Below are 12717 nucleotides of genomic sequence, written 5' to 3'. Positions count from 1 at the left end.
ATGCTTCCATTGCTGTGAACAGAATTTATAAACAAAAATACCCCCACATTGTGCCTGGACACATTTCTTGGGGTCTATTTACTAAATACTGATTTGTAGTGAATTGAAATTGCAAACTTTGAAGTGCTATTCGCTAAATTCAACATTGCATCAAATTAAAATAAAGTGGCGGTGTTAGACAAAATAAAAATCTTAAATATGCTTCAAATCAGCTCTACTCATAGTCTGGCTATTTTACACAACATTTAGCAGTTTGGATTTTGTTTAAATTCTGAATTTAATAAGTAAACCCCCTTTTAGTCTAAATCGCCAATCTGTGACTATATCAGATTCAGAGAATTGGCCCCAAATAATGCATCTTTTTTTCAATCCAGTGCCATTCCGTATGTACCGTATATATAAACCAGATAGAGAGTGCCAGTTAATGTGTTTATGGTTCAAAGAATTGTCACCTCATCCCAAGGACACCTATGGGTAATGTATACAACAAGACTTTTATTGAGATATACCACTAAAGAATGCATAAGAATATATATGTACATAATGTGGTTAATAGCCTATTACTTGTATTGTATGAGTACAGCTCTTACAGAGATAAATAGCACCGAATGTACAGCCCATTAGTTACCTGTGTAATGGAATGACCCATTTAACCACTGATACTTCTAAAATAAAAATAATTTTGTATTGCAGCAATCGTTGTGATAAAAGGATTCTCGAATAAGAAAATAGCCAGCCAGCCAGCCAGCCAGCATGCTGTATAATTGTAATAGACATTGGAACATACACGGCATTCTCCGAATTTATTTTATGGCAATGAAAAGCTATAACTCAGCCTTCATATGGGGACGGTTCTATGGATATATAGGGTATTTTTATCAAATTGTATCTGTTTTATAAAATACATGGCACAGTGTGTGTTTTTTTTTTATTTATATATTTATTTTGTTAGTACAGATCACCCAATATCAGTCACTATATGAATTAAAATGTTGTCGTAATACAGGCACATTGTAATCGTTACTATGTTAAATCGCTGTTCCAATGATGCTGCGCATGTATGACTACAGCCGCAATAAACAAGCTGGCCCATTGATAATGTAATGTTCTGATAGTTGTGATAGCCTGTTCAGTTCGGTTGTTGTTTTCGGAATTTATGCTCCTGTTTTTATTTTGGGTATTGGGAGATAGGGTTACGGGTAGGTTGAAATTCGCATGATGGAAGCGAGTTGGCCCAGCACTCTCAGCCAACCAGTGCTGTCCAGCTTGGATGTAATGGACATGGACTGATTGCATGTTAGTTTCTCACATTATCAAAGCGGCGATATAAAGGCATTCTCTGGTCCCTATATGAGCTTACGTTTTTATATAAAACTGATGCTAAATGGTTTGGTATAAAACTGGGGGGCTGTGCCTGGATATTGTAGGCGAGCTCTAATCAGGATTACCATAATCACCATGTTTTCAGGGACGTATAAAAGTTGTCATATTTGTGAAAAAGGTTGCCCTGCACTATGTATAATGCGTAATGTGCAGGACATTACATTGCCCAAATGCTTAATCTTATACCCCTTCATCTGAATTATACATACTACAGGGCAACCCTTTTCATGTGCTGCCCATCAATATGTATATATCATGTGTCCCAGAAAACATGGTGAATCTGATCACTCTGTCTCTGGAGTGCCCACTTAAGGTGTTTGAGTTTGTATGAGCGTAATATTCCTTTTAGTCAAGAGAAGGAGATCAGGAGGCATTTTTAAATGTACACAAGGTAATCACCTGCCACCATGTGCACCTCCCTCACTGTGAGTGCAGGATACACTGTTACAGGGTTTGGAGTAGAATTGCATCACTGCACACGATTGTAGATTTGTGTAGCCAATCTCATGACTTGCAGCTTGCAATAAACTACCGCCATGTGTAGTAAATCAAGGTTAAATATCTCGCTCCGAGAGAGAAATGCCACACAAATAGTTTTCTTTCAACTACTTCCAACGGGGGTTAAACAGGGTGACAGAGCGGGGACAGCTGCTGTGAGATTGACAAGGACAGAATGAGCAGAGGGGCAAAATTCTGAGATTTAGCAGATAAATTCTGCAACTCACTGCAGTGACCGAACGAGCAACAGAACTTAACATAGATTTTACATTAAACTCCAGAGGAACTCGGCAGCGCTACATAGTCTAAACCTTGAGTCCACGGGCCTCGTCCTAGTCTTGAATTCAACTGCACACCATCATTAATTGTCTTAGAATTCAGCTGCTCCCATAGTCTTAATCTTCAACAGCTGTCTGTAGTATTAACCTTGAGGGCTCTCAGTAGTCTTAATATTGCAATCGGTACCTTTCTCTATTTTTTTTTCCATTTTCCAACAGTTTTTAAAACCCAGCTCCAATCCTCCTCACAGCATCTTGTACTGAGCTGCTTGACGTCGATACTTAACCTTGGATTCAGCATCTCTCTATAGTCCTAACCTTGAATTAAGCAGTTCTCTGTCGTTGGATGACCTTGGATTCAGGAGATCTATTGAGTTAGTCTCCAGACGTATGTATCCGCAGCTTGCTATAGTTTGATATTCAGCAGCTCACCTTGGTTACCAAGCATCAAATTCAACAGCTATCCAAACTTGGCTAACCTTAAATTCTGTAGAACTTCATAGTTAGTTAACATTGATTTCTGTAGCTTGGTGCAGTTAATTAACTATGAATTCAGTATCATCTATAGTTAGTTAGCCGTGGATTTAGCTGCTCGCCTTTGTTATGGAAACATAAGTTTGATATCTCTCAGTTGTTTATTAACCTTAAATTCAGCAGCTAACGTAGGTTATTTCTCCTTGATTTTAGCTGCTCACCTTAGATAACCTTGATTTCAGCAGCTCCCTGTAGGTCATTGTCTGTAGATACAGCCGCATGGCTAAGCATGTTCAGAAAACAGAGTTATTCACTAATGTGAGAATTATTTTTCTTTTCATTAAAAAAAAAAAATAGTTTTATTGATTTTTTTTTCAGAAAATGTAGAGATAAATCAGAGATCAATATAAAGAAACATACAGGTCTCGAACATTGCAACAGCATTCAGTCATAGAATAACACAGGGCTTGACAACTCCCAGGTGCAAGGTCGCGATGGCGACTAGAAATTTCGCCCTGGCACCTGGGATTTCCTAGCTCCGCAGGGAATATTGGAGCTGGCCGCCCTGAGGAGAATGGAGGCAGCCCCAGTAAGCAGGATAGAGGCAGCCGCAGTGAGCACAATTGAGGCAGCCGCAGTGAGCAGAATGGAGCCGGCCGCAGTGAGCAAGATGGAGGCGGCCGGCTACACACAGAGCACCTCTGTCACACACAGAGCACCCCTCGCACACACACACAGCAGTCTGTGTGTGTGTGTATTCAGCAGTCTCTGTGTGTGTGTGTGTTTGTATTGTATGAATGTATTGCATTTCTTGGAGGTAACTATAAATATAAGCGTAATTTTATCGATAATTTACTTTTTTTTTCTGTGAGTGGTTGTGTAGGCAGGGCCCCAGTGCACTGCTTTGCCCAGGGGCCCATAATGTTGTCAAGATGGCACTGCCCTCGCATCACCCCTTCAACGTGAATAAAGGGTTAAAAGCCGAGCTAGGCTATTAGTGTCTGGGTCTCTCTTCCCTTGTCATATTGGTCTGACAAGAGAATGGAGAGTCCAGACCATGAATTAATGACACCATAAACACTACTGCCCCTTTAAACAGTGCGAAGTGTAACTATGGCACAACGATGTATGAAATGTACAGTAAACCTCTGTTTTAGTGGACATATAGGGGGAGATTTAACAATGTGTATTTTAATAAAATATTGGAGTAAGAGTGAAACCAGTAGAATCGGCAGACACATTACATTGAGGACTCCTCCACTTTAACATTTTCCGCACCACTTTACAGAATTGGCCTTTCCCAGTAGTGATTCCCCGATCTTGTTCCCTAGAGGCCTCGTTTCTTATCCTGTAAAATAGCAAATCAGAAGTTCATTTGTCTGTTTCCTTGTAGAAATAAGAAAGTCTCAGTTGGAATCCCGCCAGGACAATTTAAGGGGTTTCTTCCCCCTGTTAAATCCAGTATACCAGCACACGGAGAACTTGTACACCTTCAGAACCGAGTTTGGGAACTAGAGATCCAGAATATAATAAATAGTAAATAATTCTCATTAGGTTCAACTGTATGACGTTTTATAGATAATCACAACTGTCAAATCTAAATAATCGAAAACTGGATACCGATAAGAGTGACCAGATTTAATGCAAAATGGAGGCGTTCGGGACAAGGTCAGGGAGACAGAATGTAACATAAACAGCAGAACAAGCCGAAGGTCAGGGACAACAGAAAGAAGAATGGTCAAAAAACAAGCTAAGTTCAGAAAAGTCAAACATGCTACAAGAAAAACGTGCTCTCAGATAACCACAACAGGGCACAGCACAACTGAGGGATTATGCAGCCTTAAGAATGCAGTTATTGGTCACTTTGACCCATGTGACGCCAGAACCTTCATGTGCATAGCTGGCGTGACAATGCATGCATGTCTGCGTCACCAAGCCGGTCTCAGGAGGTGGAGCCATAAAAAGGCTCTAGCATGCTGCGGCCAGTCGGAAAGGAATCCGGAAGGAGGAGTGGCCGCATTGGAGATGGACTGAGGTGGTGCCTGCAGTAAGTGTAAGGACGCGCAGCCTCCTGCACCGAGTGGGCGCTGTGACACTGCATAAAAGGACAATGAATAAAAATCTACCCCGAGAAGAAAAAAAGAAATCAAAGTCCTATTTTAGCAAACAGAAATGTATTTTTCTCACTTTTTTTAAAAAATTTTTTTATTAAGTGCAGATAGCATGAAAGGTTGAATTTGAAGGACTTGAGTCTTTTTTTTTCTTCTTCTTCTTTCCAATCTATATAACTATTGTATACCTCCTTTTTAATTCAATTAGGATTTTTATCATTCTTTAGTTAATTATTTTAGAAAGCCTTACTCTGCCATTATGATGTGATGTATCGTTTTTATGTTGTTGTTTATCCTCCTCGGAAACAGTAATAACGTCAGAATTGTCCTGACCAGAATAAGTTACCTAAAACCTGGTTCTTAAAGGGGTTAAACTATTCTAACAATGTTTAGTAAATTAGACTACTGATCCGAACTGCATTTTTGACATTTTACCTTTTCACCCATTCTCCCATCCAGGCTTTGGTTGAACACTCTGCATGCGCACACACGCGCTAACTGTGTGTAATGTTTATATATGGTTTTGGCTTATAATTAAACACTTGCAATAGGCCTGTAACGTCTTCCCTGCATTTTTCCATCACTGTCCTGTTAGTAAAACTGGCGTTACTGTCCTACTCTTCTCTTGTCTTATTTATTTGGAGTCTTTTTATATTTTTTTCTTGGTTTTTTTTTTAGTTTATGAATTGTATGTTTTTCGGATACAATATTTGTTTCTGTTTATGTTAAAAAGAACAGGTGCTGCAATAAGCCATTCAGTCACCCTGGAAGACAGGTTCCGTTGCTTTTAAGGAATCTCTGGGAGTGAGCAGCGAGCCTGGGGGAACCTGGGTGTCATGTGATCCTACACAATAAATAAGTCAAAATCTAACGTGGAATACAGATCAAAATTCTCCAACGTTAATGATATATGAAATACACACTGACATTTATTCGCTAAACACAGAATTATTCACTAAAATGTTAATGAATTTCAACTTTTTGGCTGATCCGGAAAATAGAGCCACCTTGGCGAATTTGAGCAGTCATTGCTGTTTCTCCAATACCTCTTTATTAATCTGGCTGGTATTTGCATGTTTTATTTCGCCGTTGTACAGCGCTAAGGCGTATGTTGGTGCTTTATAAATAAAATAATTAGTATGAATTTTCCTAAATGGATCTTACTGAGGTGTTAATGCTGTGAATTGTCAAACTCCATAGTTCAATACCACAGCAATTATTCCCATCTAAGCCAGCTACGGCACAATATAACCATAAGAGGAGAGATATATATTTATCATAGCAGTGAAGAGTTTAATGGAAAAATAATGCCATTCAGGGGGTTCTGGAGATCCACCTGTTCCAGAGCTGCCTGAGGTTAGTGGGAGTCATCATTACAATAGTGGCAGCCAGGCACTGGAGACTGGTCCTTAGGAGTAATTGTCAAATCCATGTATCCGTAGATGTCTGGGGTTGAACAGTACGTCACTGGGTCAGAGGTTAAAACACAGGATATATGAGCAGAATCCAATAACTCAGCAGACCAAGTCAAATTCCATGGTAAAAACTAGTGCCCGTCAGCTTTAACCCCTTAAGGACCAAACTTCTGGAATAAAAGGGAATCATGACATGTCACACACGTCATGTGTCCTTAAAGGGTTAAAGTTCCCCAGTTGCCACTGCCAACAGGCGCTGCTTGTGAGTGTAACTCCTACCACTCTCGGGCGTCACAGTTCTGCCAGAGATTAAGGCCCTTAGACTGCATGGCGGTGATGTGTGCATTATTACCTATTCATCATGGCAAACTGTATGGATGGCTTCACCATCTTTGAAAACATGATCTGCTTGCTGTGAAAAAAATATATATTTGAATTATTTATTATTTGTAAAAAAATATATATATTTGTGTCTGTCTCTGACGCTCTCTCTCAGCCTCTCTCTCTGTGTCTCGGCCTGTCTGTCTCTCTGTATATCTGTCTCTGTCTCTCTCTGTAACGGATCAACGGGCAGCCCGACTGGGTACCTCCGTTGAAGGATGCTCCTAGCGCTTCCTGAGGACTCCAAGCACTGCAGCAGACACCACAACTACCGAACCGGAGAAGCATACGAATGCTCTCAAGCATATGAATGCTATAAACAGCTGAAAAGCATACAATCAGCTTACACTCCTGGCAATCAGCATACAATCCAATTCCCCCAATAACGAGACAACACTTTGTTTTGAGGTCAAGCAGAACTGACTGTACTGGCACATACAGCCTTTTTATTCATAATCTACACACATAGTACTGCCCACAGGGTTTTACAGAACAACCAATAACACACGTACATTACAGAAAACACTCCCAGCAATTATACACGAAATCCTCCCCTCTACCTGTGATATAATTATGGTACACAATGGGTTAACATAATTATCACAAGCAGGAAAAATACAGTTTTTATACATGTACTATAACTTATATATCAAATATACATCCAATCTTCATAAAAATTACATATTCAGAATCAGCACACTTAAACACTCTAACAAATTAGACAAATCCATCCAGTAGATAAAAAGTTAGCTGGGAGTCATTTTGCACAGAAAAATGACTAAGTCCCATTCGAATGCACGAACGGGGCCGTTCGTGAATTTAGTTTAGTATAGCAGTGAGTTCAAACTGCCGAACGGGACTTAGTCTCTGCAGCTGAAAACGGAGTGTAGGAGAAGGTAAGGGTCAGCGGTGTTCGTTAAAATGTGTAGCCGATTTCAGTTCCATGGATTTGGCTACACATACCGCTGGCCTCGTTCGAATGAACAAAGATGGCCGCTGCCACAGGTTCGTTTGTCGAATGGCGGCCACTTCGGCTGCATCCGAAGTGCCCATTTAAAGCTCCAATACAATTTTTAAAGGGGCAGCAAGTCTTTTAAAATCCAATCTGCTAAAATAGTCTTTAACATGCAATATCTTCCAGGGGCCATAGTCAGCAGGCAGAAGGCGGGCAAACAGGCTTCTCCAATGCCCAGTGGCGAGGTTGGTTTTGCCACACTCTCTCTCTCAGCCTCTCTATCTGTGTCTCGGCCTGTCTGTCTCTCTGTATATCTGTCTCGGTCTGCCTCTCTGTCTGTTTCTGTTTCTCTTTGTCTGTCTCTCTATACATCTGCCTCTGTCTGTCTCTCTCTGCCTCTCCTCCTGTCTGTCTCTTTATCCTCTCTCTCTTTCTATCTGTGTATTTCTGTGTGTCTCTCTCTGCCTCTCCTCCTGTCTGTCTCTTTATCCTCTCTCTCTTTCTGTGTATCTGTGTATGTGTGTGTCTCTCTCTAAAATAAATGATAATTTAAAAATAACTAAATAATTACGTTTTGTATCGGCTTCAAATGCAACATTTAAAACCCGAATCCATCAAAGAGAGAAAAATAATTGGTAAAGGTTACATAAGGCAGCGTTCGGTATAAATTAATGAATAAACATATAAAAGTCATCTGATTTAATAATTTTTAACCACTACATCCGGGTAGCTGTGTATCTATAATATTTGCCAGCTGGTTAAAAACAAAACAAAAAACAATTCTTCTATTGTGTTTATTTTCTCTGCTTTATAAACCCAGTCTTTCCAGCAGGAGGGATACACAGTATGTCCCCAAAAACTTGGGGGAAAGAATTCATGAACCGCTATTGGCTGGGAGATAAGTGATGTGCAGAACATAAAGTAAATTGATTTAAAAAAAAAAATGATAGTTCTGATAAATATGTTTATTTTATTTATTATGCTGAAAAGCTTCATGTGTGAAGAGTGTACCATTTTTTTCATTTTGCAAAAATGGCAGATTTCAATACAAATTGACACTTTTATAAATTAACCTGGTTACACCCCCTTGGCTTTCAAGCAGACATCAGGTCCTGTTACTTCCTGGTTTTGTTAGCTCAATGCAGCTGACCTCAAAGGGGCAGCTATTGCCCAGGGCACCTGACTTACAAAACCTTTTCATTGTGTTGGATTGGAAAGTCTGTGATTGGACAGCCACAGAAGGCTTGGTGGGGTTAGAAGGGGAGGGCTTGTAAAGGCAGCAGACAAGAGATCTGCAGGTTTTGCAAGCTGATTTTTAGATTAATCCCCAATGACAAAATGCATAATTAAATCCATGCAAGTTTTAATTTGGGTTAAATCTAATAAACAGAGATATTTTGTATTTGGGCAGTGGAGTGTCCCTTTAAACGTCTGGGTGATCAGAGTTATTGACCATCAAAACGTAACCATAATCAATTATAGAATCCATTTACTTAAGTTTGTGCATGAGCCCAATAAACACCTCCCCTGATTTAATAACATAACATATTTGATTAACATTTACAAATGATTCAATTAGACAAATTAAAGGATAAATAAGCACTGGAACTTTAATGTAACAGAACAGAATCGAACACAAGATAAATAAATATCAATGTCAGAAAGGTCCGTAACGTCAAGCAATGTCCACATGGAACATAACAGGTTAATGACACACGGGTCACTAATTTGCCCCGACGATATACTTGGCTAGCAGTAACCTCCAAGCTGTCAATCTGTAAAAGCGCTATTACCTTGTGTCGTTAAACGTGTGATATTGTCCTATTAACCTTGAAGTCGTGAGATTAACAATGAAATCGTACGTCCCAGTGCTCCGTTTTACTGCTTGCTTTGATAACTGCCGCACTATAGCGGCTGAACGTCAGAAAATGTTATCAATTGGCTTCCGACGCCACATTGTAATGTAGGCCTCCGTAAATAACACCGATTGTATGCTGTGGGAGGGCGGGGGTTCAATAAGAGAAAAAACATTAAATATCACAGTATTCTATATTCATATTAGCTATTGGTGTCTAATGGGTTAAAAAGAACAGATGGTAGTTTGATATCCTGTCCCATGAGAAGTCTGGAATGTGGGTGTATAATGAGAGGATTGAGGGTCGAGGGTCTTCATATGTGTTGTAGCTAAACTTTCTGACGTCATTATAGTTACATCTATAAAAGAAACGTAGACAAACGACCACTTTTCATTGTTCTCGTTTGTCCTTGACTTTCTGGACAAAGACACGTACTCTCTATTTACAATCTTTCGTTTTGTAACATCGTTCAGCTGTGCCATCTGTTAAAGGGACACTATAGGCACCCAGATCACTTCAGCTCATTGCAGTGGTCTGGTTGCATAATTCCACAGGTCCCTTAACCCTGCAAAGGTAATTATTCCAGTTTTTATTACCAGACAGGCACTAGAGGGACTTTCAGGTCGATAGGCCAGTTTTGGTCACCTGACGCTAAATGGCCTCACACTATGCATCCGAGTCACCCGAAACCCCATTGGAAAGCATTGTATAATGCTTTCCTATGGGGGGGGGGAGGCACTAAAGCGAGCACGGCCATTGCCATGCATACGCATTAAGTCTCCCCCGCTGGCTGACATCAGCTTTCAATAGGTTAACAAACACCCCAAAAATTATCAAACTTCAAAGAACACTATAGTCACCTAAATTACTTTAGCTTAATAAAGCTGTTTTAGTGTAAGATCATTCCCCTGCAATTTCACTGCTCAATTCACTGTCATTTAGGAGTTAAATCACTTGGTTTCTGTTTATGCAGCTCTAGCCACACCTCCCCTGGCTATGATTGACAGAGCCTGCATGAAAAAAAAAACTGGTTTCACTTTCAAACAGATGTAATTTACCTTAAATAATTGTATCTCAATCTCTAAATTGAACTTTAATCACATACATTAGGCTCTTGCAGGGTCTAGCAAGCTATTAACATAGCAGGGGATAAGACAATCTTAATTAAACAGAACTTGCAACAAAGAAAGCCTTAATAGGGCTCTCTTTACAGGAAGTGTTTATGGAAGGCTGTGCAAGTCACATGCAGGGAGGTGTGACTAGGGTTCATAAACAAAGGGATTTAACTCCTAAATGGCAGAGGATTGAGCAGTGAGGCTGCAGGGGCATGTTCTATACACCAAAACTGCTTCATTAAGCTAAAGTTGTTCAGGTGACTATAGTGTCCCTTTAAGTTTGGTACATAAGTAATACAAACACCACATCTAAAATGGCTTCCTGAGGGTGCAGATTTTTATACCGCACTGTGCATTACTTACAATGAGGTGCACCAGAGCTCACCTTGGACCATAACCACTGTATGAACTGCGTGGAGTGTTCCTTTAACCCATCCACCCTAGGAAGTACATTGCAGATGTGCTTGCTGTCCTACTATCTCCTGTAAATGGGTTCATTGAGAGCTGCCGCTGTCACAGAGAGCTACCCAGGTAGGTCAGAAATATTGCAGAGACCCTAACTGTAAAACAAATCATTATTAGCTTCACTGATTATAGCAGGGGTAGGGAACATCCGGCCCACGAACAGGGCTGGAATAGCCCACCAAGAGACCAGGAAATTTCCAGGTGGACCACTGACGCTGGGGCCGGCTTTCTTTGCAATTTGCTCAGAATCTGCGAGAAGAGGCATCGCAGAGTCAATGACTATAATACACCTCAGTCCTAATACATACAAAAAAAAACAAAGCAAAACGAATGACTTGGGCACTATCTTAAATCCCTACGACATTTAAATAACTGGAGGTTTTTATTATTACTCCAATGGCCATTGAAGTGTAAGCTCACCTGCCACTTCAAATTGACGTGAATTCCTGCATTTAACTTGGTAAACTAAGAACACAAAAGAATGATTGTTTATTGAGAAATCTTTACCAATATATGCTATGATTGTATGAAATCTTTACCAATATATGCTGATTGTATGAAATCTTTACCAATATATGCTGATTGTATAAAATCTTTACCAATATATGCTGATTGTATGAAATCTTTACCAATATATGCTGATTCTATGAAATCTTTACCAATATATGCTATGATTGTATGAAATCTTTACCAATATATGCTGATTGTATGAAATCTTTACCAATATATGCTATGATTCTATGAAATCTTTACCAATATATGCTATGATTCTATGAAATCTTTACCAATATATGCTATGATTGTACGAAATCTTTACCAATATATGCTGATTGTATGAAATCTTTACCAATATATGCTGATTGTATGAAATCTTTACCAATATATGCTGATTCTATGAAATCTTTACCAATATATGCTATGATTCTATGAAATCTTTACCAATATATGCTGATTGTATGAAATCTTTACCAATATATGCTGATTGTATGAAATCTTTACCAATATATGCTGATTGTATGAAATCTTTACCAATATATGCTGATTCTATGAAATCTTTACCAATATATGCTATGATTCTATGAAATCTTTACCAATATATGCTATGATTCTATGAAATCTTTACCAATATATGCTATGATTCTATGAAATCTTTACCAATATATGCTATGATTCTATGAAATCTTTCTTTAGAACGTTAGCATATTATTGGCACTCTGGTGGTCTTGCGTGGTCATTTGCAGTGAGCAGAGTTTCTGCCTATAGCTACTTGTTAAAAAGAGTTCCCAATTCGTGGTTACATACTGTAGCTAGCCATCTATGATCATTTATTGACGGGAATTATAGGTAGGGTTATATAACATATATAACAAACTATTACAGTCAATCTCTAACCTGAAATAGTTTGAACTTTAATCTCGAATTTCATGCAGTTTATTTTGTCTACGCCCCATGGCTTACCAGGTCCGTATCATAAATTCACAATTTAGCAAGCAAAACATTTTTATTAAATCACAGACATGCCAGTAGAGTACTAGTTCAGACCTTGATACATTTTTGGAAACCTTGAAAGCTTACAGTAATATCTGTCAATGAAAGGGCCCATCCACGCTTGCCATTGTCTAGAATAAGCATGGCCAGAAGGTGGTGGTATTATTATTATTATTGGTATTTATATAGTGTCAACTTATTTCACAGCGCTTTACTATATTATGAGAGGGGGATTTAACCATAAATAAGAAAATTACAAAATGATACAGGGACAATAGGCCTACCCAATAGGTAGATC

The sequence above is a fragment of the Pelobates fuscus genome, chromosome 8 (genome assembly GCF_036172605.1).
Source record: "Pelobates fuscus isolate aPelFus1 chromosome 8, aPelFus1.pri, whole genome shotgun sequence".
In the NCBI taxonomy this organism is placed as follows: Eukaryota; Metazoa; Chordata; class Amphibia; order Anura; family Pelobatidae; genus Pelobates; species Pelobates fuscus.
Note: the sequence above shows the minus strand (reverse complement) of the source record.